Source organism: Trachemys scripta, chromosome 4 (assembly GCF_013100865.1).
Source record: "Trachemys scripta elegans isolate TJP31775 chromosome 4, CAS_Tse_1.0, whole genome shotgun sequence".
NCBI lineage: Eukaryota > Metazoa > Chordata > Testudines > Emydidae > Trachemys > Trachemys scripta.
The window spans coordinates 92,983,897-93,008,617 of NC_048301.1; the positions used below are offsets into that span (position 1 = coordinate 92,983,897).

The following is a 24,721-nucleotide window of genomic DNA, read 5'->3' on the forward strand; positions in this document are numbered from 1 at the left end:
AGCTGTACATCATAATAAGAGGCATGGAGTGATGTGACTATTCACACCTGCCCTATGTACCTATGTGTCACTGACTAAAGTGTACCAGTTTTTACAAGTACTCTACCCAAACCTTCATTCTTTCCATTTCCTCTGTGAGAAAATAGCGGCCCTGTTTGGATAAGCTTTAAGTTTGTCACAGCAACCTACCATTTTAAATAAGAATAACAAACACTTGAATGAAGTCATTTATACAGTAGTTGTGTGAGGTACCATAGAATAGAGGCCAATAATTTTCCTTTCATTGGTTAAAATAGCATCATTTATCTACACTCAAAGGATTTTTTTATAATCCTTTTTATCCAAACACAACCAGCCACAATTGACATATGCAAATCAATATATTGTATAGATTAAATGCATATGACAAAATTATAGCATTTCAACTATTGCAACCAATTATATTGAAAAACCTGCTTTATATTTTATATAAAAAAATGAGTAGATGTACTTAACAATAATTTCAACCTATTAAAAACCACTAATTCCAGCTAACGCTGTTATTTCAGTAAACAGAGGATTGGTTCTTGTAAAATCATTTGTCAGAATGCTGCTTTTTAGATTAGCTTGCCCAAGACTAACTGTGATTCAAGTTTTGGTTCTCTGTTTATATTTCAACAGTTGCATTGTAAGAACCTCATGACAGGGTTGTTGCTTTCTGACAAGTTTTTACATTAATAACCTTAGTTATATAAAATTGACTGGAAAGATCAATTTAGGGGTATAATTTCCTCTGATGGTATGTTACTGTTGAGTTTTCTTTATGAATCTCTGCATACATTTATGAGATGAGGCTTTTTGCTGCTGTGAGATAGTGTGGATCATCTGTCAGTCAGGCACGATGTGAGAAATCTGTAGATGAAGATAATATTAGGGAAAGTCCCACTCAATTCAGGCTGATAGATCAATAGACAGCATAGAGAAGAGAATGCTCTATGGAAATTCAGACAGTCTTAGTGCATCCCTATAGAGATATTTTATAAATGGAAATCATTATAGTGAGCTGGGTGGGGAAATTAGCCACATTACTTTGGCTATTTGATTTAAAATTAAGAGCTTAAGTTATCACGTCTTCCTAAAGACTCTGCACTTCCCATGTATGTGTGCAGTTGATTTTTTGTTCTCTCAAATAGTTTTGGAAAAGTTACCTCTCACTCCTGTAGTGGAAAATACGATCTTCTAGGGTTGCAAGTTGACAACATACTCAGGCTTTCTTCAATAATTCATACCAAAACGCAAGGGCCTATATTTTTGATATAGCAATTTAAGAATAAGTTTGTGCAAGGCTGGGTCTTCTTCTATAGCATTTCACTTTCCACAACATGGCATGAAAGCTCCAGCTATACAGGAATACAAATTGATATATGCTAAAGTCTGTGCCTATTGAGTTCTTCTAAAAACACAGCCCCTCCCTTCCCCAGATAACCCACACTCTCTAAGAAGGCTTACAGTAAAATCAGAACAAGCAAATTTGAAAATCTTGCAATAAATTTCAAAACAAATATACAGCCCTTTCCAAAGAATTCTTCCTACCACGTGTCCCTGCTGAAGATTTCAGAGTCACAATCTCCCTGAGAGGTCTGACAGTCAAAGTCCAAAGCAAACCAATAGAAAATTCTTCCAGCTTTTCATGAGAACACTCAAAAAAGATACACTTCTTAACCGGGTCTTTATAAATCTAGTTCAGTATGTAATGTAGTACAAGAAACAGGGAAAATGTGATAGTGGACAGTAAATTCCCCATAATTACTGCTGGCAATGCACCGTTTACTGAGTGTTTAAATTGGCTCTCTATGTATTACCTGAAACCCACATTGCTTAAAGGTCTAAAAATATCTACAGTACATTTCTGTTCTCGAAAATTCAGCACCAGTGAGTAAAATATCAACTCTCAACCCACTGCCTTCCTGAAACATCTAAAAGCAAGTGGAGATGTGGTTAGAAAAGTCATTCTTTTCCTCTCCAGAATCAGCGTTATCCCCCTGTCACGGCACTCAGTGCTTTGCAGAACCTCTGTTTTCACCATAACTGGCTATGTTTTCATAAGCGCATGTGGCACTTGACATGAAAACTTGGCTGAATTTGCAGATTTTTTTAAAATGGTGATGAAAAGGGGTGTGAAATGATGACGTTTAGAGTTGTTTTCTTAAACTTTATGAAAATGCTTCAAATAATTAGTTAATAAAACATGACCGGACCCCAGAGAATTCTGTGATGTGTCAATGCCAATTCCAATATTAAGAAAAGAGAATAGAGTGGTAGGTTCTTAGGGAGTCAGTTCTGCTGTACTAGTACCGTGCAGTCATGTAATCCACCATGGGCTGCAGAATGCAGAGCTCCTAAATAGATCGTTCCTCCTTTGTGTAGGAAAGCATGTAGGAAAAAGCTAAGAGTATGCAAAGCCAATGAATAATGTGAGATCTCCCTGCTCTAATATCATCAACAGATTTAAATAGGACCAAACCCTGTTCCTCTATTTTTAATTAATATAAAGGTAATGTCTTCCCTCAGAAATGCTTAGACACCTTCTATTGACTTCAGCTGGAGTTGTACACGTACTTAAAAGCAGAATTTGGCCCAAAATGTGACCTGGCTACTTAATAGTATTTATTTATGGCTGCTTTCAGTTTTTACTTTACATTTAAACAGCATATATGACCTTTTAAGACTAAGTAGATTTTGAGCCATATTATGGCCCCCTTAATGATGCACCAGCGGTGGGGTAGGGGGAGGAATTGCAGGAAGCAAATCCCATGTACCTGTGCAGAAGGCATCCATAATTTATCTGTGTACCTCCAGGAATGCAAATGGGAAGGCCTGCCTGCATTTTTGGACATCATCTTGTTCCCAGCAGGGTCATATCTGGGCAAGGTTATGCTGCTCACACTAGCTGGATGAGAAGCAGGACTGGGTGGGCATTGGCACTATGCATATACTATATGTTGCTAATTCCGTCTTGGTGGGTATTATGCTTGCTTGTGGTTTACCTGCTTCTGGTACTGCTCCTTACCTCTTTGTCCTCCTGTGTGATTAAGTGCTAGAGAGTTAGGAGGTAGATTCCTTTGAAATATGATTTTGCATTTGCAAACTTTCTGGGTCAGGAACTTGAATAATGTTGTGTGCTGTGCAGTGCCAAACACAGTTCCAGCACTTTATAAATAAGTCATTCTCCATATCATCCGCTTCCTTCCTTTCTTCTCCTCCTCTCTTCCCTAGGAACAATGTTCACTGTAAGAAATAGAAAATACTTTTTCATAAGGGGGTGGGTGAGAAGCAGAAGAACATCACACAGCAGATTAGTGTTTTTTGTGAACAGCATTTTGTGAACAGAGTATCACAGGGAACTATGGGCACTGATTGTTCTTTGGATGTTGAGTGGTATCCCTCCTTCTTTGACATACTTGCTTACAATATATTTGTTATTTTTCAGTACTTCATATCATATAAAACATAATAGTGCCCCACTGTGCAAAATAACCTCCACTGCCTATCATTTACAATGCTTTAATCTGCCAGATTAATCTTGGAAAGTCACATGGAAACAGACAGAAAGTTACCTGATTTGAAACCAGGAGATAATTTTTATCATTTGTATTTATCATGTCTCTTAGTGCCATGATAGCGCTTCAAGACACATGCTGAGATCACAAGGGGCAGTATAATGCAACAATATCTGGTACTGCATACATGATGTGATAGGTCAGAAAAGCAATGTGCAGTGCATTCCCACAATATTTTAGCAGAGCAAGTATTGGGTAAAAGCAGAGTCACAGTTATTTTCTAGCTGCACATTTCCAATACAGAGAGCAAATTCCAGCAAATGAATTCTGATGCTATCTAATTACTCGGTAGAGATTTCCCCTGGGCAAAATACTAACCCACCTGATTATAAAATTCATTTGTCCCTCAGCTGCATTAGGAAATATTCCTCCGAAGACAGCAGGCATTGTGTATCCATATGGGAGGGCAGAGTTGGAACCTCTACTAAGGCCCAATTCTGTGATCCTTAATTGTACCAAACTCCTATTGAGTTCAGAACACATCTCTGCAATTGCTGAAATGGAGGACCTGTGAAACAGTCTCTCTGTGGCTTTTGGGAGAGAGCCAGGAATAGGGTAAATAATCTCAGTCTTATACTGACCCTGCTGACATCTATGAGGCAAGGCACTCCTGTGGTATAATTTACTTCAAGTAGAAATGTCCTGATTATTCACTCTAGAATGTAAAAGACTTGGGAAGTATGGAGCTATTTTCATCAAGAAGGGTTTTGCGGGAGATTATTTAGAATTGTCAGTTAATGAAAATGAACTGTTCAAATGCTGAGATTTCATTAATTTGAAAACTGCCATTAAATTGCTCATTAACAAAACAATAGGACCTCTAATCTAAAATATAATATAATTAAAAAGAAAATCATTGCTGACAATAAAGTATATTTAAAAGCAGCTGTAGTCAATATGAAGGTTGGATTTTAGTGCATGAAATGAAAGGCATGCAGCCACGTGGGACCAATAAAGCTGGGTGATTTATTGTAGAAAAAATGTGCAGAACAAATCAGCAGAAATTTGGGTCATGGAAGAGCTGAATGGGGAAAAAGAATTTGTAGAAATTATTGAGACTTCCTGCTGATCACAAGAACCAGTGATTAGGAAAGCTCTTCTTTGAGAAATGCTGATTCCATTTGATCAGGGATAGGGGCACACAACATTACAGGATTCCTCATGTGTCAGAAAAGCACAAAGGGCCTGACCCAAAGCTCATTTAAGTCAATGGAAGTTTTTAGTACTTAATTCAATGGTCCAAAGACCAGCAACAAACTGAACTATAAAAATCTATCTAGTAGGCATAACAGACTAGTAGGCATTGGTCAGTTTGGAAGAGGTAAGATTAGTTTCAGATATCCTTACTTATGTTCATTAGTTTGTGAGTCAGAGTGGTGGGATCTGGTTAATACTATATAAGAGTGTGAGTTCAGAAAGTAGAGATTGGGCAAATAGTAATGCTGTGTTCTACCAAGATTAGAGCTGGGCAAATAACTGATTTTTTGGTTCTGTGGCTGAATGCAAAAATATAGTTCAACCCAACATGAAAAAAAAAATCCTGCAAAATGAAAGAAGTGTGTGTGTGTGTGTGTGTGTGTGTGTGTGTGAGAAAATACACACATGTATATATGCACATACACATACACCAAGGGTTCCCAAACTCGGCTCGTTCAGGGTAAGCCCCTGATGGGCCGCAAGACGCTTTGTTTACCTGAGTGTCCACAGGTACGACCACTCGCAGCTCCCAGTGGCTGCAGTTCAACGTTCCTGGACAGTGGGGGCTGCGGGAACCAGTGCAGGCCGGGCCACCGCTTCCCACAGCTCCCATTGGCCAGGAATGGCGAACCACAGCCACTGGGAGCTGCAAGCGGTCGTACCTGCGGACACCCAAGTAAACAAAGTGTCTTGCGGCCCGCCAGGGGCTTACCCTGAACAAGCCGCGAACCAAGTTTAGGAACCCCTGACACACACGCGCACACACACAAACTTTATTTATTTATTTATTAATTATTAGGTCGAACAAAAAATTTGATTTGACTCACAATGACGTTTTGTTTTTATTTGATCGTTAGTTTGTTTTTTGGGGGAAGCAGAAGGCTTAACCTTTTAAAAAAATGAATAAAACTGAATGAAATGCCAAAACAAGCCATTTCAACACTTCTGAATATTTTATATTCAACTGTTCTCAAGGTTGCCACAAATATCTGGTGTGACCATAGGGCTAATCACCTTCTCTGTGCCTTAGTTTCTTCATCTATAAAATGGGGAGCTGTGTTAATTAATATTTGTAAAGCATTTTGAGATTCTTCTTCGAGTGATGATCCCTATATGGATTCCAGACATAGGGGCACATGTGCCCCATGCGCCAGAAGCCAGAACTATTCAGTAATAGTGTCTGTTGACCCACACATGCATCGCGTGTCTTCTGCATATCTGCATCTGAAGCTATAAGAGGCCATGCGGGTCAGTGCTGCTCCAGTTCCCTCTTACTGCCACATGGCCAGAGTTGGAATCCTTGTTCCTTGGTGCTCTTAGTTCTGCTAAGAGAACTCTTGTCCATTGTGTCTCATCTGTCTGTATATAGTTGTTAGCGTTGTATATAGTTCTTGTAGTTTGGTTAGACAGACTCCCCTGTTGGACTTCTCCCTGTAGGGAGACCTCCCTCCCCACTGCTCTCCGGGGATTATGTCCTGACAAGTCGACTTCAAGAACTGTACCTCATGCCCGCACTCCTTCTCCATGAGCGACAAGCACCAGAGGTGTCTCTACTGCCTTGGCGCAGCCCACCTCATTTCCTGCTCTTCCATCTGCCTCCCGTTCCCGTCTTGGATTCAGAAAAGTACGGAACTTCACCTCCTCAAGTTTCTCATGGAGGAAGCCATGTGCACAGTCAGTTCTGGGACCAGTGGATCCTCTGCTATGGCACCCATCACTGCCGGTGATTACTTATCCAGCTTCTCCCATGCATTGGAACCTTCAGTACTGACGCATCTGCCAAAGCCCCACTGTGAGCATAAGAAACACGGACGTGGGCGTAAGGGTGGCTCCCTAATAGGGATTGCTCCTAAACAAACTGTTGCCTTCCTGAGCTAGGCCCAGTGGGGTGAGAAGTCACATGCCGACCTGGCTGCTCTGGTTCCCAAGAAGCCTCAGACAGAGCATAAGTTGAAACACCAATGTGAGCTGCAGGTGCCGCCTCCTGCCCCAGCTCCCACCTGTCCTCTTTGACACTGCTGGGCCCTTCCAGACTGGTACGCCCAGCTTCCCGCCATGCCATCTGGAACTGCTGATGTCCATGGCTGAGCTCATGCTCCCGTACACTGGTTTTCCACTGCCCTCTGCAGACCCCCTGCTGCTTCCCTCTCTGGTGGAGGAACCTCTTCTTCTCCTCCCAAAGTGCTGCTCCTCTTCCACTTGTGCACCAACAGCATTGACACCTCCACCCTTCCTGGATCCGTCCTTGGATTTGGAGTGGTTCTCGAAGCCGGAAACCTCCTTCTCACCTACGCACTCTCACAGACCAGATCCCTGCCACCACCCACCCTATCCACGCGCATATGACCCATCTGCTGAGCCTTGATTCTGTTATCCCCAGGGCCTGCCAATGCATAGCAACCCCTAAACATGGCCCTACTACAGCTGCCATCTTACCAGCTGTCCCCTGCCCACACTGCGCCCCCTCCAGGTATGATGAACCAGAGGAAGAGGTCATTGCACAACCGGTGCCACCAGTTCCCAGAGAGCCTTGTCGTCCCTAGATGAGGCACTAATTCTGACTTCATTCTTCCCTCCGGATGACCATCACCAGTACCACAATCTACTGCGGCACGTGGCAGAGGCTCTTGACTTTACAGTGGACGAAGTCTAGGAGGTACAAAACCAACTCTTGGACATCCTGCCACTGCCTGGGCTTTTGCGCATGACCCACCCTATCCATGCGGCCATCCTACAACTGGCACAGTCAATCTGGTACATGCCTGCCTCCTGTGGCCCCATTCCAAAGCATGCAGAGCCAACATCTCAGGGTACAGGCTTCCTCTTTCCCCACCCACCCCCCAACTCCCTTGTGGTGCACACAATGAATGAACACGCTTGACAGCAACACCTGAAGGCCACCCTGCCAGACAGGGCAGCAAAGAAGTTGGACCTTTTGGGGTGAAAGGTTTATTCCTCTGCAGGACTTCAATTCCATATTGCCAACTATCAGGCCCTCGTGGCAAAATATGACTTCCTAACGTACTCCAAGCTTGCAGATTTTCAAACCTTTCTCTTGATGGACAAACAGGATTTACAGGTGCTGCTGGATGAGGTCAAGCTGGTCACCAAGGTGACCCTCCAGGCACCAGTCAATGCCACCAATACTGCATCCTGCTTCCTAGTGAACAGTGTGGTACTTTGCCGTAACTCTTGGCTCCACTCCTCCGGATTTCCTAAGGAGGGCCAGACCACCCTTGAGACTCTACCTTTGACAATCAGAAACTCTTTGGTGATAAGATGGACAAATCCTTCCACTTCCTCAAGGATTCCCATGCCACACTTCGGTCACCCTGGCCCTGACCAACAGGCAGCAGAGATTGTCTTTTTGTCCTCGCCCAGTGTCTCCTACTTTCAACAACTGCCATCCACACACTCAGTGGGCCCGTTATCCCGCCACTGCCTCTTACGCTCCCTCGACTCTCCCACAGTGTCAATCAAAACAACCATTTTGAGTCTCTGATCGAGCCTGAAAACCACCTCCCATACCACCCCTAGTGGTCTTCAGGGGCCATCTTGCCCTATTTGCCCACACTTGGGGCGAGGTCACCACTGATTGCTGGGTACTGGATATTATTCACCAGGAGTACTCGATAGAACTCCTCTCGTTCCCCCCTCATCGCCCACCCCAGTGTGCCCAAGGAAACCCTCCCATCGTGATCGCCTATAAGAAGAAGTGGACGCTCTCATCCAAAAGGGTGCTATAGAATGTGTCCCCTCCACCCCACGTTATCAGGCCCAAGGGTTCTATTCCCCCATGTCCTCCTCCAGGGGACACGCAGCAGGTCCTTCTATGAAAATAATGAGTGGGAGCTCCACGATCCCACGCTTCATTCCATTTTCCACCAGTGAAGCACCCAACATTGGGACCTCTTTATGATGTCAGAGAACCACAAACTCTCCCTGTCCTGTTCCAGTGTGGCCCTCAAGGTGGGCTCAAGGGGTGACAGCCTCCTCCTGCCCTGGACCTCCAAAGTCTGCTATGCCTTTCCACTCATTCCACTGCTCCCAAAAGTCCTGTGCAAATTATGACAGGCTTGAGCAATGATCATCCTGATTACCCCCTTTTGGCCTCACCAATATTGGTTCACCGACCTCCTCCACCCCTCCACTCATCCTCCAATCCACCTTCCCACCCATTCAGACCTCCTCACTCACGTGCAGGGATGCCTGTGGCACCCCAACCTGGGCCCACTCCACCTCATGGCTTGGTATTTGGATAAGACTTGCACATAGACTGAGCGTGCTTCACCGTGATATGCAATGTCCTCACACACAGCAGTGGCCATCTACCAGGGCCTGCTATCAGGTGGAATGGAAGCGTTTCATGGCTTGGGTGCACCGTCATCATTATTCTCTGGACTCCATCTCCATTCCCATCTACCTGGATTACCTTCTCCAGCTTAAGCTATTGGGCCTCACCCACTCATCCATCCAGGTCTATCTGGAGGCACTCAGTGCCTTCCTCCCCCCTGTGGACAGTTCCTCCATCTTCACTCACCCAGTCATTACTCACTTCCTTAAAGGCATGTTCAACGTCTTTCCGCCGGTACAGAAACCTACCTCTTCTTGGGACCTGAACATCATCCTCTCTGTCATCACTAAACCACCCTTTCAACCCCTTGTGACCTGCTCCCTCACCCACCTCTCCGTGAAGGTGATCATCTTGGTGGCCATCACCTCAGTCTGGCACATTAGCGAGCTGGCAACTATGATGGCTGAACCCTCCTCTACACTGTCTTCCATAAAGACAGTCTCCCTGTGCCTGCACCCCAAGTTTATCCCCAAGATGGTCTCGCCGTTCCACTTCAACTAAAGATTCCACCTTCCAGTCTTCTGCTCCATTCCTCCAGGGCAAAAATACTGCATTCTCTCAACGTCTGCCAGGTGCTGGCCTTTTACCTTCAAGGCACCCATGCCTTCTGTGCTTCACCTTGGCTCTTCATCACCATTGTGGAACACTGAAGGGTCCAGGCCCTCTCCTCGCAACATGTCTCTAAATGGATCTCCCATTGCATTGTGGAATGCCACACCCTTTCTCACGTTCCCTCCCCATCCCCCAAGGTCACAGCTCACTCAGTGAAGGCCCAGGCTGGCACATCGGCCTACCTCACGGACGTGCCTTGGCAGGACATTTGCAAGGCAGCCACCTAGAACTCTGTCCACACCTTTATCACTCACAACACCATCGCCCCAGCAGCAATGGCAGTTGTGACTGTTGGCCAAGCCGTCCGGCAGTTCATGACTTCACGCAAGTCCATGCACCCACCTCCACGCTGAGCGCTGCTCGCCACTCTCCCTTGTCTGGAATCCATATAGGGACCATCACTCAAAGAAGAAGAGGAAGTTACTTACTGTAATTGGAGGTTCCCTTCCTTGATGGAAGGTGCTATAAAAATGAAAAGTGCTATTAACTAGTTCAGGAGACTTCAGGCAACTCCACATTTAATTGCATCTTTACTAGCTTTTGGCAAAATGTTTTCCTCCTACAGCAGTGCATCATTCAGCAGTTCTGCTTTGTGCAAATATTTTCCTTGTTTTTATCAATAAGCTGTCGCAACCTGGCAGGGGAAGGGTGTCAAGCTGCAAGTTTCATATGATTTCACATCATAGCCATGTAAAATCATGAATTTCACATGATATCAGTGCATCAATCACCTCAAGTTTGCTAGAAGGATAATGTAGCTTAATGATTCTTTCAGTGAACTGTTTGAGTTTATGAGTAATGAAACTAGGGAGGTTTTGCAGCTCTAATTACTCAATACTCTGAAACTGTCCCACCAAGTGTGGGGCAAATTATCTGTAGCTTTGCATAGTAAACTGGAAAACAACTCTAAACTTTATTTTGAAAAACATTCTCACATTTTTAATAAATTGGTTTAGCGTATGGCATCAGGACTCCCTCTAGTGCAGAATGTATCAGCCTGCTACTTCCTCACAGCTAAAGGAGTGGTAGAATGGTGGAGACAAGTGTCTTAAGTGCTGAATGTCCTAGTTTCAGTCACATAGACATGATTTTTATATAGAAGACAACATTGCATGTGTGGTAAAATATTTGGAGTGAGGTTGTTTTTTGTTTGTTTTTACACAGTTCTCATGTGTAGAAACAGATTTCACCCTCTTGCTGAGGGGAAAAAAATGTAAAATATATTTGTAACCAAAGGAGAGAATACCGCATGCAGTCTTCCTGGTTTAAAAACTAAATACAAACCTTCAGTGCTGCCCTCGAGCTCTAGAATCATCGGGCAATACCAAAATAATGGGATGTCTTCTAGAAGCATATAGGAGCGCAAAAGAGACTGGCAAATCAATAGCAGCCACACTGACACCCTTTGCACGGTGAGTCACAGACAAAATTTGTTAGTTTGCCCCTGCCATCGCTAGCATCATGGAATATTTGGAGGGCACGTACTGACCTTCACTGCTTCATGGCATGGCAATGCATTTTATTGTACAATGATTGTGGAGCTAAAATTGAAACAAAATGTGCACCTAATTTGAAAATATAACTGTAAAGCATGGAGCTATAGATGCAATTGTACATGCCAATGCAAACTAGCCACTAGGAATTAGCAAGATATTCACTGTCGCTATACCCATTCTGAGCATGTCTTTTGCCCTAGATTTAGGCACACAAAATTTTCAAGTGTATTATTAGTAGTCGGTTCTACAGAATTGTACAGTTAAAAAGAAAGCATTTATCTGACCTTGATCCTGACTTCACTGAAAAAATTTACAATATTTTCCTACCCTAACAATGGAATATTGTGGTGATTTAATATCAGTGCAGTAAGGTAAATGCTTCCTTTGGAAATGTAAACCACGATATGGGTCTCTGTAATTTTAGAGCTGTTCTGGTCATAAAGTGCAACATATATGAATGCAACACTCAGCAGCTTCACCTCACAAGGAGTTTACTTTAATGACACTAAGAGCAAGAAAGACTTTAATTTAAAAGTTTGCCTGAAAATACTATTGTGTGATGAACAAGATGATAGGTTTTTTTCCATCTCTGTATTCTGTGAGTAAAATATTACCAGTGGCACTTCACAGAGGACAGAATTTGATACTATATTTCTTTATCTGATACTCAGGCAGCTTGAAATGTCATTTTTTTATTTTCTTGAATGTAATCATGAGATGAAATATGTTTGTATCAAGGGTAAGAATATTATTGGACTCCTATTTCTGCCACCAACTTTCCCCTATTCCTACTGACTACAGCCAGTATCAAGTTGGCACATCTTAATGGGTTTGCTTTGATTGAGTGAGCCAAGATAAGGTACTGTTTTGTTCCTGGCTTCCTCTCCTAGCAGAACCAAAAGTTTTCTTCCCTTTAAGGATGCACCACCACAGCGACTTTACCTCAAAAGACTCCAGTGGTCTAATTAAACCATTGATTATTAAGAATGGAGAGAGGAAAACTGGATTAAAACAAAACAGTGAGCATATCAGATCTAATTTGAAACCCTGGAAAGCCCATGTAGCTTTTCAAAGGAGTGTAAAGCCCTAACTTCCCTCAAAACTGCCCCAGGCCTCTTTGAAAATCCCACCTAGGGCCAATATATTTATGGTGAATAAAAAGAATACTAAGGAGTCCTTTCTCCCCTCTGTCTCTTTTGGTCCATCAGCCAGTCAGATAGAATCATAGAATATGAGGGTTGGAAGGGACCTCAGGAGGTCATCTAGTCCAACCCCCTGCTCAAAGGTGATTGATCGTAGGTTTCCTTTCCTTGACCTCTCACAGCCCTGTTACACCTTTCGGGTTTCTGCAGTATGCCTGGTTTATTACATACCAGACCTTATTCCCAAAAGAGTGTTTCCTGGAGTCTGTCCCCAGATTAACTCAGTATTCAGTGCAGTGGCTAAAGGGTTCAGTTATTTTTTCCTTGTTTTGTCTTTGCATCTCACCCCTCCAACTAAGCATACCCCTCCCCAAAGCTATCTACCCATTATGGTGACCTTGATAGCCCTGCCTTGCCACATTAATTATCTTTGTTGCGGGTGTACTACCAGCTCTTTCTGCCATTAAAGATGCAGAGCTTTTATAATTGTTTAATTCATTCTTAACATTAATTCTACTGAATGGCAAGCATGAATCATGGATTTAACTGAACTGCCACAGGACCTAGCAAAGGTATCTGCCTTCCAAGCAATGGGAGATATGGATGCCAACCATACCAACCGCAGTGTTAGAAATGACCTTATCCAACCAACCACAAGAGGCCAGACTATCTAGGGGAACAATTCGCGTGCCAACCAGGCCAAGAAATAAAATAGTAATAATTTCCATCTCTGTGGCTACTAAAGAACTTGGGTTTGCCCTGGGAGCTGTGAGTCACCATCACATGCATAAATCAATGCCCTCAATGAACTTTTCATGAAGGAACAGATAATGAAGCAAACTTTTCTAGATTAGTCTAGTCACTTAGGCACTTAACACAGGCTGGATCATGCTCCCCTCCAGGCAAGGATCTCTGCGGCACTAATCCTCCCATTCTTGGACCTGGCAGAGGCCTTTCTATGTGTCTGTAATTGGGAATGAAGGAGACTGGATAGGCCAAGGGAGACCAAAAATCATCCACTCCCTAGTGAGATCCTGAAGAATCCTTAGGAAAAGTAATAAAGTCCTGTATCCTATTACATTGTCTGCTGTGCCTCCTCCACATGCATCCTAGGAGCTGGTGCTGTCAGAATGAGACCCTGATGGGGCAGTTGCAGTGATATGTCCATGTGGCTGGCCCTGGATCGCCGGGATCCACAGAAGGTTTAGGGCGAACACTGTGGTCTTTTCTGGGGGAAAGGTGATAAACCCAGCCCCTGTAATGGGGGCTGTGAGAGGATCCTCTGGAAGCTTCCTCCCCAAAATCCTCCCCCGCCCGCCAAGTTTTAATGTGGGTTAGGATGCTCTTGCCCACAAAATTCTAAGAGCGAGCTAAGCACTGACCTAGCACAGAAAGCTGAGACCATGATGCTACACAGCCCTGGAGAAATGTCACTCTTGGGTGCCTGAAAACACAACCAACTTGCCTTGAAATTCATTGCAATAACTGAAAATGATGGGGGAGCTGGAGAAGGTTGGGTTTTTTTTAATTCCCATTCTTCTGATTGAATAAAGCGTATTTCATAAATGGACCCCTATTTAGTTCTTTAATTTTGGTTAAAGATTGTTCTGTCAAGGATTTTTTTTTTTGGCACAGTTTTTACAATTCGGGGGAATGAAAGAGTTGTGATTGCCTTTGTGCAGCAGCTGATGCACATTTGGAATATTTATGTTGTGCATGCTGACTGAAAATAACACTATTAAGCTGATTTGTCACAAAAGCTTTTAAGGCTAGGAAAAACCCACCTGCTCACTGAACTTACAAGTGCAAGGCAGTCTTAATTAAAGTCACTTGCTCTTAATGGAAAAATATGCCGTCTCCTACATCCAAGCTGCTGTGGTTGGCTTGTGCACTAATGCCTAATAGACGCACCAGAAACAGCAGCAGCAAACTTACATGCCAAACTTAGAGGGTCTTCTGCACACTGTCACCCCATCCTAGAATAGCCGTGTCCTCAGTCCCAGTTCACAGAAATAATTTTACAGAACAATCCAGCCTCCCCCTGTGGCTTTTCCCTAAGATGACTGCTGGTCCTTCGATCCAGTTTTAACTGACTGGTTCATAGCATAGCCAGGAATGTCTTTGATGTTGTAATCTACAGCTGTTCTGCATCTGACTGAAACAGTCCGGTTAAGCGGGCATAGCTTGCTGGATATGAACCTAATAGGTGATCGGGGGGGGGGGGGGGGGGGGGGTGAGGTCAGTTTTTTCAAGTGATTCCATGAAGACAATTTTGCCATTATTTCTAATCTCTGAGGAACAACTCACTGCGCTGTTGTTTCCAGTGATAGTTCATTCATGTGTTACAAACACGCCTATTGCACTGCCACCCTGCTCCAGAGCAACCTGGGCCAAATCATTCAGGGATGGTGCACACATTGGTAAACTTGTGTAAACGGATTCAATTTAAAGGCCCAGGTAGAAAATAGGGAAGTGTGGCAGATAGAACTACTAGCAGGAGGGTGCAAATTACACTCACTTACATCAATTTATTGACATGTAATTTACACTATCCTTTACAATGGTGCCCATTGTAAGACCCAGCCCCTATTTTAGGCACATGGAACTTTAAGATACTGCCTATGTTCTGTATTCTTAAAGAGATGGGAAAGAAAAGCCAACCCACCCCCAGCAAGACAGGCTACATAGAATGAAGCAAGATATGCAACAGAATAGCAGCCTGCAATCAGCAAAACATGAAGGAGAGCTCTCAGGGGATAAATACTTTCCTATTATGCTGATTGGTTCACTAACTGAAAATGAGAACAGAAATATTTACAATGTACCTAGGAATCATTAACACAAGCTGCCTGGGGCGGAGGGGGGTTTATAGTGTGTAAGAACAAAATATCACTTTATCAGAAGATGCAGGGTACCCATATATTGTATAACAAAAGCTTACAAGAAATAAAATAGGGCACAAGATTTTCACTGTCGCCCTTAGCAACAATTCTGTTATTAATTTCAGCCCACATTGCTTTCCCAAAACATTCGCTTCATGGAAAGAAAACCCCAAGGGACAGATCATGGAGAAAGATATACCTGGAAGTGAATGTATGATTTGGGGATATGTAACAGCAGTAATTATTAAAATGCTTTTTCTTTTATGTCATCACAGATAATATACAACACAAAACCATGATCACTCCAGAAATTATCCAGAACTGATTTTTTTATGGACTTTTAAATGTACTGTGAATGGAGATCCATTCAACCAGTGCTTTAGTAGTTTTATAGCACTATTGCCATTTCTAAACAATGGCCTGGGATTGGTAGCCAGGTATATCTGAGCTTCGGTTCTGCCCCTAGCTCACTGCGCAGCCTGGGGCTAGTCACTTGATCAACATTTTCTAATTTAGATGCCTGACATCATGCTGATGTGTTTGAAAAGTTTTGACTTTAATCGATCTGTCTATCTTCCTTTCTTTAAAATGTGGATAATACCTACTTCATTTGAAGGTGTGTGTATACATACATATATAGTCATATAAATGCTAAGCATTATTGACCCAATTCAGGAAAGCTTCTTTATTCAGCATAGAATTTAAGCAGTTGTATAACTTTAAGCACCTGTCTAAGTGCTCTCCTGAATAGGGACAGACCAAAGCACATGCTTACTACCTACTTTCTTGAATCAAGGCCTATTAGCATGCTAAACATTCAGAACTGGGTTAGATTCTGATCCCTTTCTTCAGGGTTTTCAGTTCCACCCCCATCTCTACTCCCTTATATATGTCCATCATGCCATTCTGCTTCTGCAATTCCATGGAATTCCAAAGTCCACTAAACAAATACCTTAAGTGTTTTGGTGTCTTGTAGTTCATGTAGTTTCTAAGATCAATTTTATTTCTTATTTCTGGGAGAAAAGAAATGCAATACATTATGCAATACATGTATACATTAAACATTATTGAGTTGTGCAGGGAGTAATTCAATCTCTGTATATATTACAGTTGTAAATATTGAATTCAGTTCAAGTATATATGCACACTTCATTCATGATGTGTGGTTTTATTATGTGCCACAGTTTTTAAAATGTCAGGGCATAAGAGCATCTCCATCCTGCTTCAGAAAAATCACTGTCATATAAATTCAGATAAGAGCAAAGTAAAATGCAGTCCTGACGTAAGTCCACTGATTTAAATGGGTTCTCAACAGCTTACAATAGCTCTGAAGTTGTGCTAGTGGATTTTAAAATAATATGCATAAAGAGAAAAGGATCTCAGCAATGATGTATAGTAAACCATTAGCAATGGTCTCCTATTTTTATTGTCATTTTTTAATCTTTTGTGATGCTAAAGAATTTAACCCTAGGGTATAACTGCTCTCCTCTGTATAATATATAAAAGCAGCTTCTTGTAAGTTAGTGTCTAAGCTCTTATAAAGAAAAATGTCGGCATACAAAAATAAACTGCATCCTAGAACTGGGGCTTGAAGTAACTGAAGCTGCACCTTTAGCAACACCCACAGGGAAATGTATGCACTATGCACCATAAAAGGTAATATCATGCTACTATCGTGCAGGGGACTTTGCAAATAAGGGTATGTAATATTTATGTTAATGGCTGTGATGATCTTCTGATGTGCCCAATGTGAACCAAAAATTCTCAGAAACCTCAGCAGACTCAGGCTAAGCTGACTACTTACACAATTAATGAAACCTGCCTTCTCTCCAAAATAAAGAGTGCATTACTAGATCTCACGTTCACAGTTATAAGTTAATGTGCATGTCAAAATAAATTTGAAAGCAAAAACAAAGATTGGGAAGTTTTGAGGAATAAAAAGTGATGAGTAGCTACATCCTATTGCCGTTTACAGTCTCGAAAATCTGAATGAACAACTTCCTTCTATTCCGATATCTGGGTGTGGATGTTCTCATTTTGTTCAAAAAAGTACATCTAACTGAACTGGGGAAAACATGTTTTTATTTCCACACAGTACAAATAGATTTTCTCAACCAAAGGGCCTTGTTGAACTTCCATTAAGATCAATAGAAACTCTTGTGGATCAATTAACTAACCACTGATTTTGCATTAGTTCATGGTGCAGAGAAATGAGTCTCTCTCCATTTTTTCTAGATACTTACAAAAACCATACCATTTTATCCTCCTGCCTCTTTGCACAGGCACATTTTCTTTTCTAATCTATGAAACATGAATACTTCCTGGCATAGTTTCTGTCACAGTTGCATACTCTGTACATGCATTGTAAGCATCTAAACTTGTATTCAAAGTTATGTCATCAAACAAAAAAATATGTTCATGAACTCAAGAAAATTGTTCATGGACAGTGGACATAGGCTTTTCACAGATCAAGATGGTAATTTGTGTTTGTGTGTGGGGACAGGCGATTTTGTGTATACTTATGATAGTGAAACCCTTGTGTCCTGGTCTCTTCTTAGATTAGGGTACCATCATCTGTCTGCCTTACTGTCCATCGCACATCCAGATATTTATAATGTCCTTGTTGCCATAGTATCTGAATCTTCTACAAGTACAACAACATAGTGTTGATTTCTTCACTTCCTTCTCTCTCACCACCATCTCCTTTAAAGTCTTGTGGAGAGAAAGAATGGTCTTAAGGTGAAGGCACTGCCCTGGGATGTAGAAATTTGGGTTCAGTTCCTCTCTTTGGCGCAGACTGTCAATTAGAGCTATGCATCTAGGTGATTTTTTGGGTTGCTGGCAATTCTGAATGAATGAATAAATAAATAAGAATTGGGTCGACCCAAAAGCAGTTCTTCAAAAAAATCTTTGGCAAATAACCCACGCCCCACAAACGTTTTTATTTTTCAGCACCTTTTACTTTTTTAAAAATTATTATTAAATTGAAGGAAATGTCAAATTGAAGAGTTGTTGATATGAAAAATCTAAAAGTTAATGCTATGTTGTTCATTTTAAAAAAAATTGTTTTGTGGGGATGACCAAAACCATCCGATGAAACCAACACATGTTCATGAAATAATATTTACGAACTCCTGGATGACAGGAGAGGTCCTGGAAGACGGGAGAAGAGCTAATGTAATGCCCATCTTTAAAAAGGGGGGAAAGGAGGAGCTGGGAAACTATAGACCAGTCAGCCTGACTTTAATACCTGGGAAGCTACTAGAGTAATGTATATAAAACATTCAGTTTCCGAATGCCCGGAGGAATGTGGTGGACATAATATACCTGGACTTTAGCAAGGCTTTTGACACAATCCCACATGACATTCTGATAAGTAAGCTGGAGAAATGTGGGCTTGACAGAACTACCATTAAGTGGATACATAATTGTTAAAGAACCACAAACAAAGAGTAACTATTAATGGAATGATGTCAGATTGGAGGGAGGTCTCAAGATGGGGAGGTCTCAAGTGGGGTTCCCTAGAAATCTGTTCTGGGTCCAGTGTTGTTTAACATTTTTATTAGTGACCTGGACATAGGTATAGAGCATACTGGTCAAGTTTGTAGATGACACAAAGCTGGGGGGTTGCCAGTACTTTGGAGGATAGAAATTCAGAGGGACTTGATGAATTGGAGAACTGGGCTATAGACAACATGAAATTCAACAAATACACAAGTACAGAATGGGGGGAAACTGGCTTAGCAGCAGCACTGCTGAGAAGGATCTAGGAGTTGTGGTGGATCACAACCTCAACATGAGTCAGCAATGTGATGCTGTTGTGAAAAAAGCAAATGCAATTTTAGGTTGCTTTAACAGAGACATAGCATGTAAGTCATGGGAGATGATAGTATCGCTGTACTCAGCACTGGTTAGGCCTTAGCTGGAGTACTGTGTCCAATTTTTGTCACCAATATATAGAAAGGTTGTAGAGAGACTGGAAAGGATCCAGAGATGAGCAACAAAGATGATTGAAGGGATGGAATGCAAGCCACGTGAGCAAAGGCTGCAGGAATGGTGTATGTTTAGTTTGGAAAAGAGGAGATTGCTGTCATTTCTCCCCTTAATCTTCAGATTCTTGTAAGGCTCCCACAAAAAGATGGAGAAAAGTTGTTCTCTTTTTGCCACAGAGGGCAGGACAAGAGGCAATGGGTTCAAACTACAGAATAGCAGATTTAGATTGAATCTCAGGAAAAACTTCCTAACTGTAAGAACAGTAGCCAGTTGAACAGACTTCCTAGGGAGGTTGTGGAAGATTCTTCACTGGAGGTTTTCAAAAGGAGGCTGGCTAGCCATCTGTCTTGGATGGTTTAGACTCAACAAATCCTGCATCTTGGCAGGGGTTAGACTAGATGACATTTGTGGTCCCTGTGGTTCAATGAAACATTTTGGTGTTGCTGAATCTGCATTTTTCACCAAAAAAGTTTCAGCTGAAAAATTTCACCCAGCTTTACTGTTTATGTGACCTTTGGCAAGTCAATCAGTTTCTCTGTGCCCTATCATAGAATGGGGTGATAGCTTATCTACCTCATAGCAGTGTTACAAGGATAAGTTCATTAATGTTTGAGAGATGCTCAGATACTATGGCGATATAGACCATAGCAATAGATAGAAATCCTGTCTTTTAAAACAAAACAAATGCCAACCAACTGCTGTCTGAAACCATTAAAACGAAACCTTGGCTCAAAACATATTTATTCATTTTCCCAATTGATTCAATCTGACTGAATGATTTGGCTGTCTGCTAAAGTGCTTTGTCATTTGTTTAGTTGAACTGAATCCAATAGTATTATTTATTATAAAGTACTAAGAATCCTGCATAGTACAATAAAATGTTATTGTATATTACATGTTATATAGTATAAAAGCAGTAGTAAAAAATTGCTTCATAAAGGCAATACTTTTCAATACTGAACCAGATACATATCATGGCAACTATTAAAAAGCGGCAGGAGCATATGAGAAAGTTTGTAGAATTTGCCAGATCCTACTAATCTCGCCTCTGATTCAGTAGGATTCTAATGGAAGACTTAAAAAATTTGCTATAAGCTTCCACTACATTTTTAACTGACACTCTTTAAACAAGTTGCTTTATATCCCATTGGTTGTGCAATACTTTAAATCAAGCTATATTCTGAATGCTGTTCTAGTGAGATATGCCTCACTTTCCATTCTTCATGATCCAGGACATTTTCTGAATCGTTTTGTAACGCACATTTTTGAGTGATTTAGTTCAATGGTTGATTCATAGTGCAGGATTAATGTATGGTGCCATTTAATTGCAAGGACAAACAGATGTAATACAAGTTATTAATTCTTAAAAATTAAAATATATATAAAATGGGTCTGTATATCTGAGTGGAAGCATATGTTATAAAATTCTGCTTTAAAGCTTTCTTTTAGGAGGCTATTTTGGTAGGCAAAAGTTGTTGCATGTAAAAATTCAATGTAACTGAAGTCAGTTTAAAGACTCCTATTGACTTCAGAGGGCTTTGGATCAGGCCCTAAGAGTATGATAAAGAGATAATTTTGGCAGATCGAGAAACTGAACTCCTGTTTAGACAAAGGACAGGCACAACATCAGCAGTGGAAATTTCCTTCCCCCATTACTGCGTCTCTAGGGGTGAAAGGATATTTCAGTTTCCTTTCCCAATACTTCCTACTACTGAGCCTAACGACGGTGCTAATTAGCAGTTATTTTTGTAAAAACTAGCTGATTGTAGAGAACTGACAGACAGACAGGTTTTATCTGGCAAATGCATTGTTCATTATTAATTCTGAAAACTTCACTATGACTTTAGTCAACATACTCTAGTATAATTTGTAAATGTGCTACAGTATAAAGTATTATAAATGATTATATCTAAACTACACTTGTCAGATTAAATTAACTATATAGATTTTGTGATGCAGTAATAGTTTATGTTCATTTAATTGCTAATTTGCAAAATGTGGTCATCCTCTCATCCTCTGTGAGCCCCCTAGTCATGAATATAAATGACATAGGCCCTGATTCCGGAAAGCATCTCTATTCAGCACAGTCCTGAAATGTGTGACTAGGGATGGAGTTAAGTGCATGCTTAAGGCTTTCCTGAATCCGAGCCATAGGACCTGATCCAAAGCCCACTGATCTGATCCAAAGTGAGTCTTTCTGGTACTTTATTTTGGCCCTGATTCAACAAAGTACTTAAACACAAGACTTAAATTTAAGCACGTGAGTAGTTCCATTGACTTCAATGCTTAAGATGAGGCAGATACTTAAGTACCTTGCTGAACTGAGGCCTAAGAACCCAAGAAAATTCAATTACTCATGTGTGGGTTTAATCTCAGACATTTTATATTCTCATAAGAGAATTTAAAAAGTATCCCTCAAATTTCTATCCCACACAGAAGGAGAAGTAGACAGGCAAAGATGTATACTACACCATGAACATGTGTACACACACAACGCACTGGTGAACATGTGTTAGAGTTGCCCTCTGTGCCCAATCCAGAGAGGATGTGAGTCTGTTACAGCCCCTAGCAAGAGAGCCAAAATATGGCTCTTCAGCTCATGTTTTAGAGACTTGTGGCCTTGGTTCAATCCTTGGTGTGTTAACCAATATGGCTGAATCACACGGACTAAGGAAGTCCCTCCCTTTTTTAAAGATTGTCACTCTGGTTATATTTGTATACTGGAGATGTTACATTTAAGGTTGTGTTATGATTTCAGATTACAGAAAATGTAACAACATTCTGCAAATGTTATTTCTTTTCAATCTTATCCTTTGGTAAAAACTAGCTCCTGGCTAGCTCTTTGTGTATAGAATCTCTGTCAAAGGGAGATTTAAAAACAACAGCAACAAAAATCACCAGAAACATTTAATAAAAAAATTAGTCACTTAAAAATGTTGTAACTTCTGAAAAATCAGTAGTATCTCTGATGTGCACTACTTTAACCTTGATATGATTTGCAGTCATTATTTAAAAATTAAATCTAGCAAATAATTGTTACACAGTCTCAATCTGAAACAGTAGGGATGCCTTTAGTCTATATTATAGTCTAATCCCATTTAATTGGAGGTGGGTTCATTTGTATCTGGATTTAAAACTCTTCAAAGTGTTGGATTCTGGGGTCTTTGGCTCTGGGTATTGATTCATTGTAAAGAGGGGTCCTGGCTATGAAATTCAAATCCCAGATTGAATTCCAGCGTACCCCGGAAGCAAAGCAGTGTTTGAATCCAAGCCTTCTGAGTCGGGTCTCTTTCTCTCTCTCTCTGCTCTGAATAATGAACTTCCTTTTTGAAGCATTATTCATTCTTAGTATGTTGTACTATGTACATTTACAATGCAAGTGCCACAAGCATTTGCTTATATAAATAACTTGAAGTAGCTATGATTTCTGTTGGGTAAACAGTGCACCGTTTCGCAAGTGCAAATATGTATATTTAACTAATAACAATCAGACTCCCTTTGGTGTGTGTAATATGTAGGTAAATCATTTTAAATGCAAATGTGTTCTAAAGGAATGTAAATTAAAACACACATATTTAAAAAGTGCTATGATGTTGAGCCAAACAGCCAAAAGCAAAAGAAATTTAAAATTAAGGGAGATTCCATCCTTAGCGCAAGATATACACACGTACACAGAGAGAGACAGTGAGTATCTGCCAGATACTAACTCTCCTGGTTCGATCAGTTTCTGCTATTCACTTCTTACCCTTAATTACTTTCAGGGAAATACTGTCTACCCTATTTCTGAAGATACTTGGGACCCAGGATGCAGTGGAAGCAATGTGGCTATTCTGGGTGCATTTGGGATCAGGCTGTATGCCCCGCATGAAGCAGAGCACAGCTCAATTGTACCCCAATATGACAGTAGTTCTGGAAGGTGGAGTAGGGAACGAGCAAGGCTAGGGCTGGTGGATCAGGCTGCTGCAGCCATGTGGTCTTCTGCAGATCTCAGATTTCCCTACTACACAATGCGCGCGGTGTGCTGTGCATGATTGTTCCCCTTTCCAGCACAGTATTCCTTATACTAACCCCACTAATAATCTGCTGGTCATTATCTTTTGATATTTATTTAAACACATAATGCTAGATCTTCAGCTGGTGTACATGAGTATTGCTCCATTGAGTTTAATGCAGCTATGCCAATTGACACCAGCTCAGAGTCTGGCCAATGTCTGTTCAACAGCAGCAAATTATCCCTCCATAAAGTAAATGGATTAGTCCAAGCTGCTCTCTCAGGATGAGGAAGAGGTCATGTTGAGGATGAGCACCTGGGGCTGAACAGCTTCCATGTTACAGATAAGCCACATCAGTGCTGTAATTGCTTTGCTTTGGTAAAAAGAGGGAGACCGAGAGTAATGACAGCGGTAGAAATGACCAGTGAAAATTGATTTCCCTAAGCTGGGGCATATATGGATTAGAGGTAGCCTGGGGTATCAGCACCATTGCTTTCAAGCAGGAAATGGCAAGAGTATCACTAAAATTAAAGGACAGCTCTGTTGGAACTGCCAATTACCAGTAATGTATGGGCGGGTTTTTTAGTTTAATTGGGAAGTATTTTAAAAGGCTGCAGAAATCATGAGCATGAGTTGTGAACTTCATATTTTCTTAAACAATTTACTGGGCAGGAATCCTGGGGGAGATGGGAAAGGCTCTAAGAAACATTTGATAGATGTCCTCTGTGCACCAGAGCCTCATTAAAACAGTCTCCTGTTTTTGTTCTGGGTTTATTACACTACATATAAATTTAAAAACTGCTGATGCAGGAATTCTTATAGGCTTTAGAAAAAAACTCTTTGTACGGTGCTTAGCCACAGTCTGGGTTTCCACAGGTGTGTTATATACTTCACCATTTTTGTTATGAGTTTGTGTGGGTGAGGGAGAGTGGGATAAAACCACTATCAGTAGTTGTATTTAAATATTTACAGGCAGTCACAGTGCATCCATTGATTGTTTGCATAATACCGAATCCTTCCAGATAAGGAAGTTTTATTAATGCTGTTTCTGCCATTAATAATAACCATCTTTGTGGTGTTTCTGATTGACTAGGGCAAATTTCCAGTGCAAGGCTTTTTGTCTCCTTTCTGCCCTCCTCAGTGAGCGCCACTTTGAAAACATTCCCCTCAACTCAGGAGTTGCTGATCCCATTCTCCTTTCCCAAGTGCTATTGTGTCCATTGCTAAACCCTACAAATAGCACCATTCCTGTTATTGTTCCTCAGCAAGGGTCAGGACTGCACAAAACTGTAACAGAATCCACCAGAGATGTGCAGTTTGGGCAGTATTCTGGCTGTCTCCTGTCTTCCCCTCAAGGTGGCAGGAGTGGCTGTATTTTGGAATGAGGAGGTCTGTGGGAATGACAGAGCGCTGTTATGTGGAGTTTGGTCTCTGTGCTCTTCCCAAGTTTCCCA

At 41.5% G+C, this 24,721-nt stretch overlaps 1 protein-coding gene across 1 annotated transcript in view; it reads left to right on the forward strand.

Annotated features, from left to right (window-relative positions):
* SPON1 (spondin 1) overlaps positions 1-24,721 on the forward strand; it is a 327,108-nt gene that overhangs the window by 240,616 nt on the left and 61,771 nt on the right. The window lies entirely within an intron of this gene.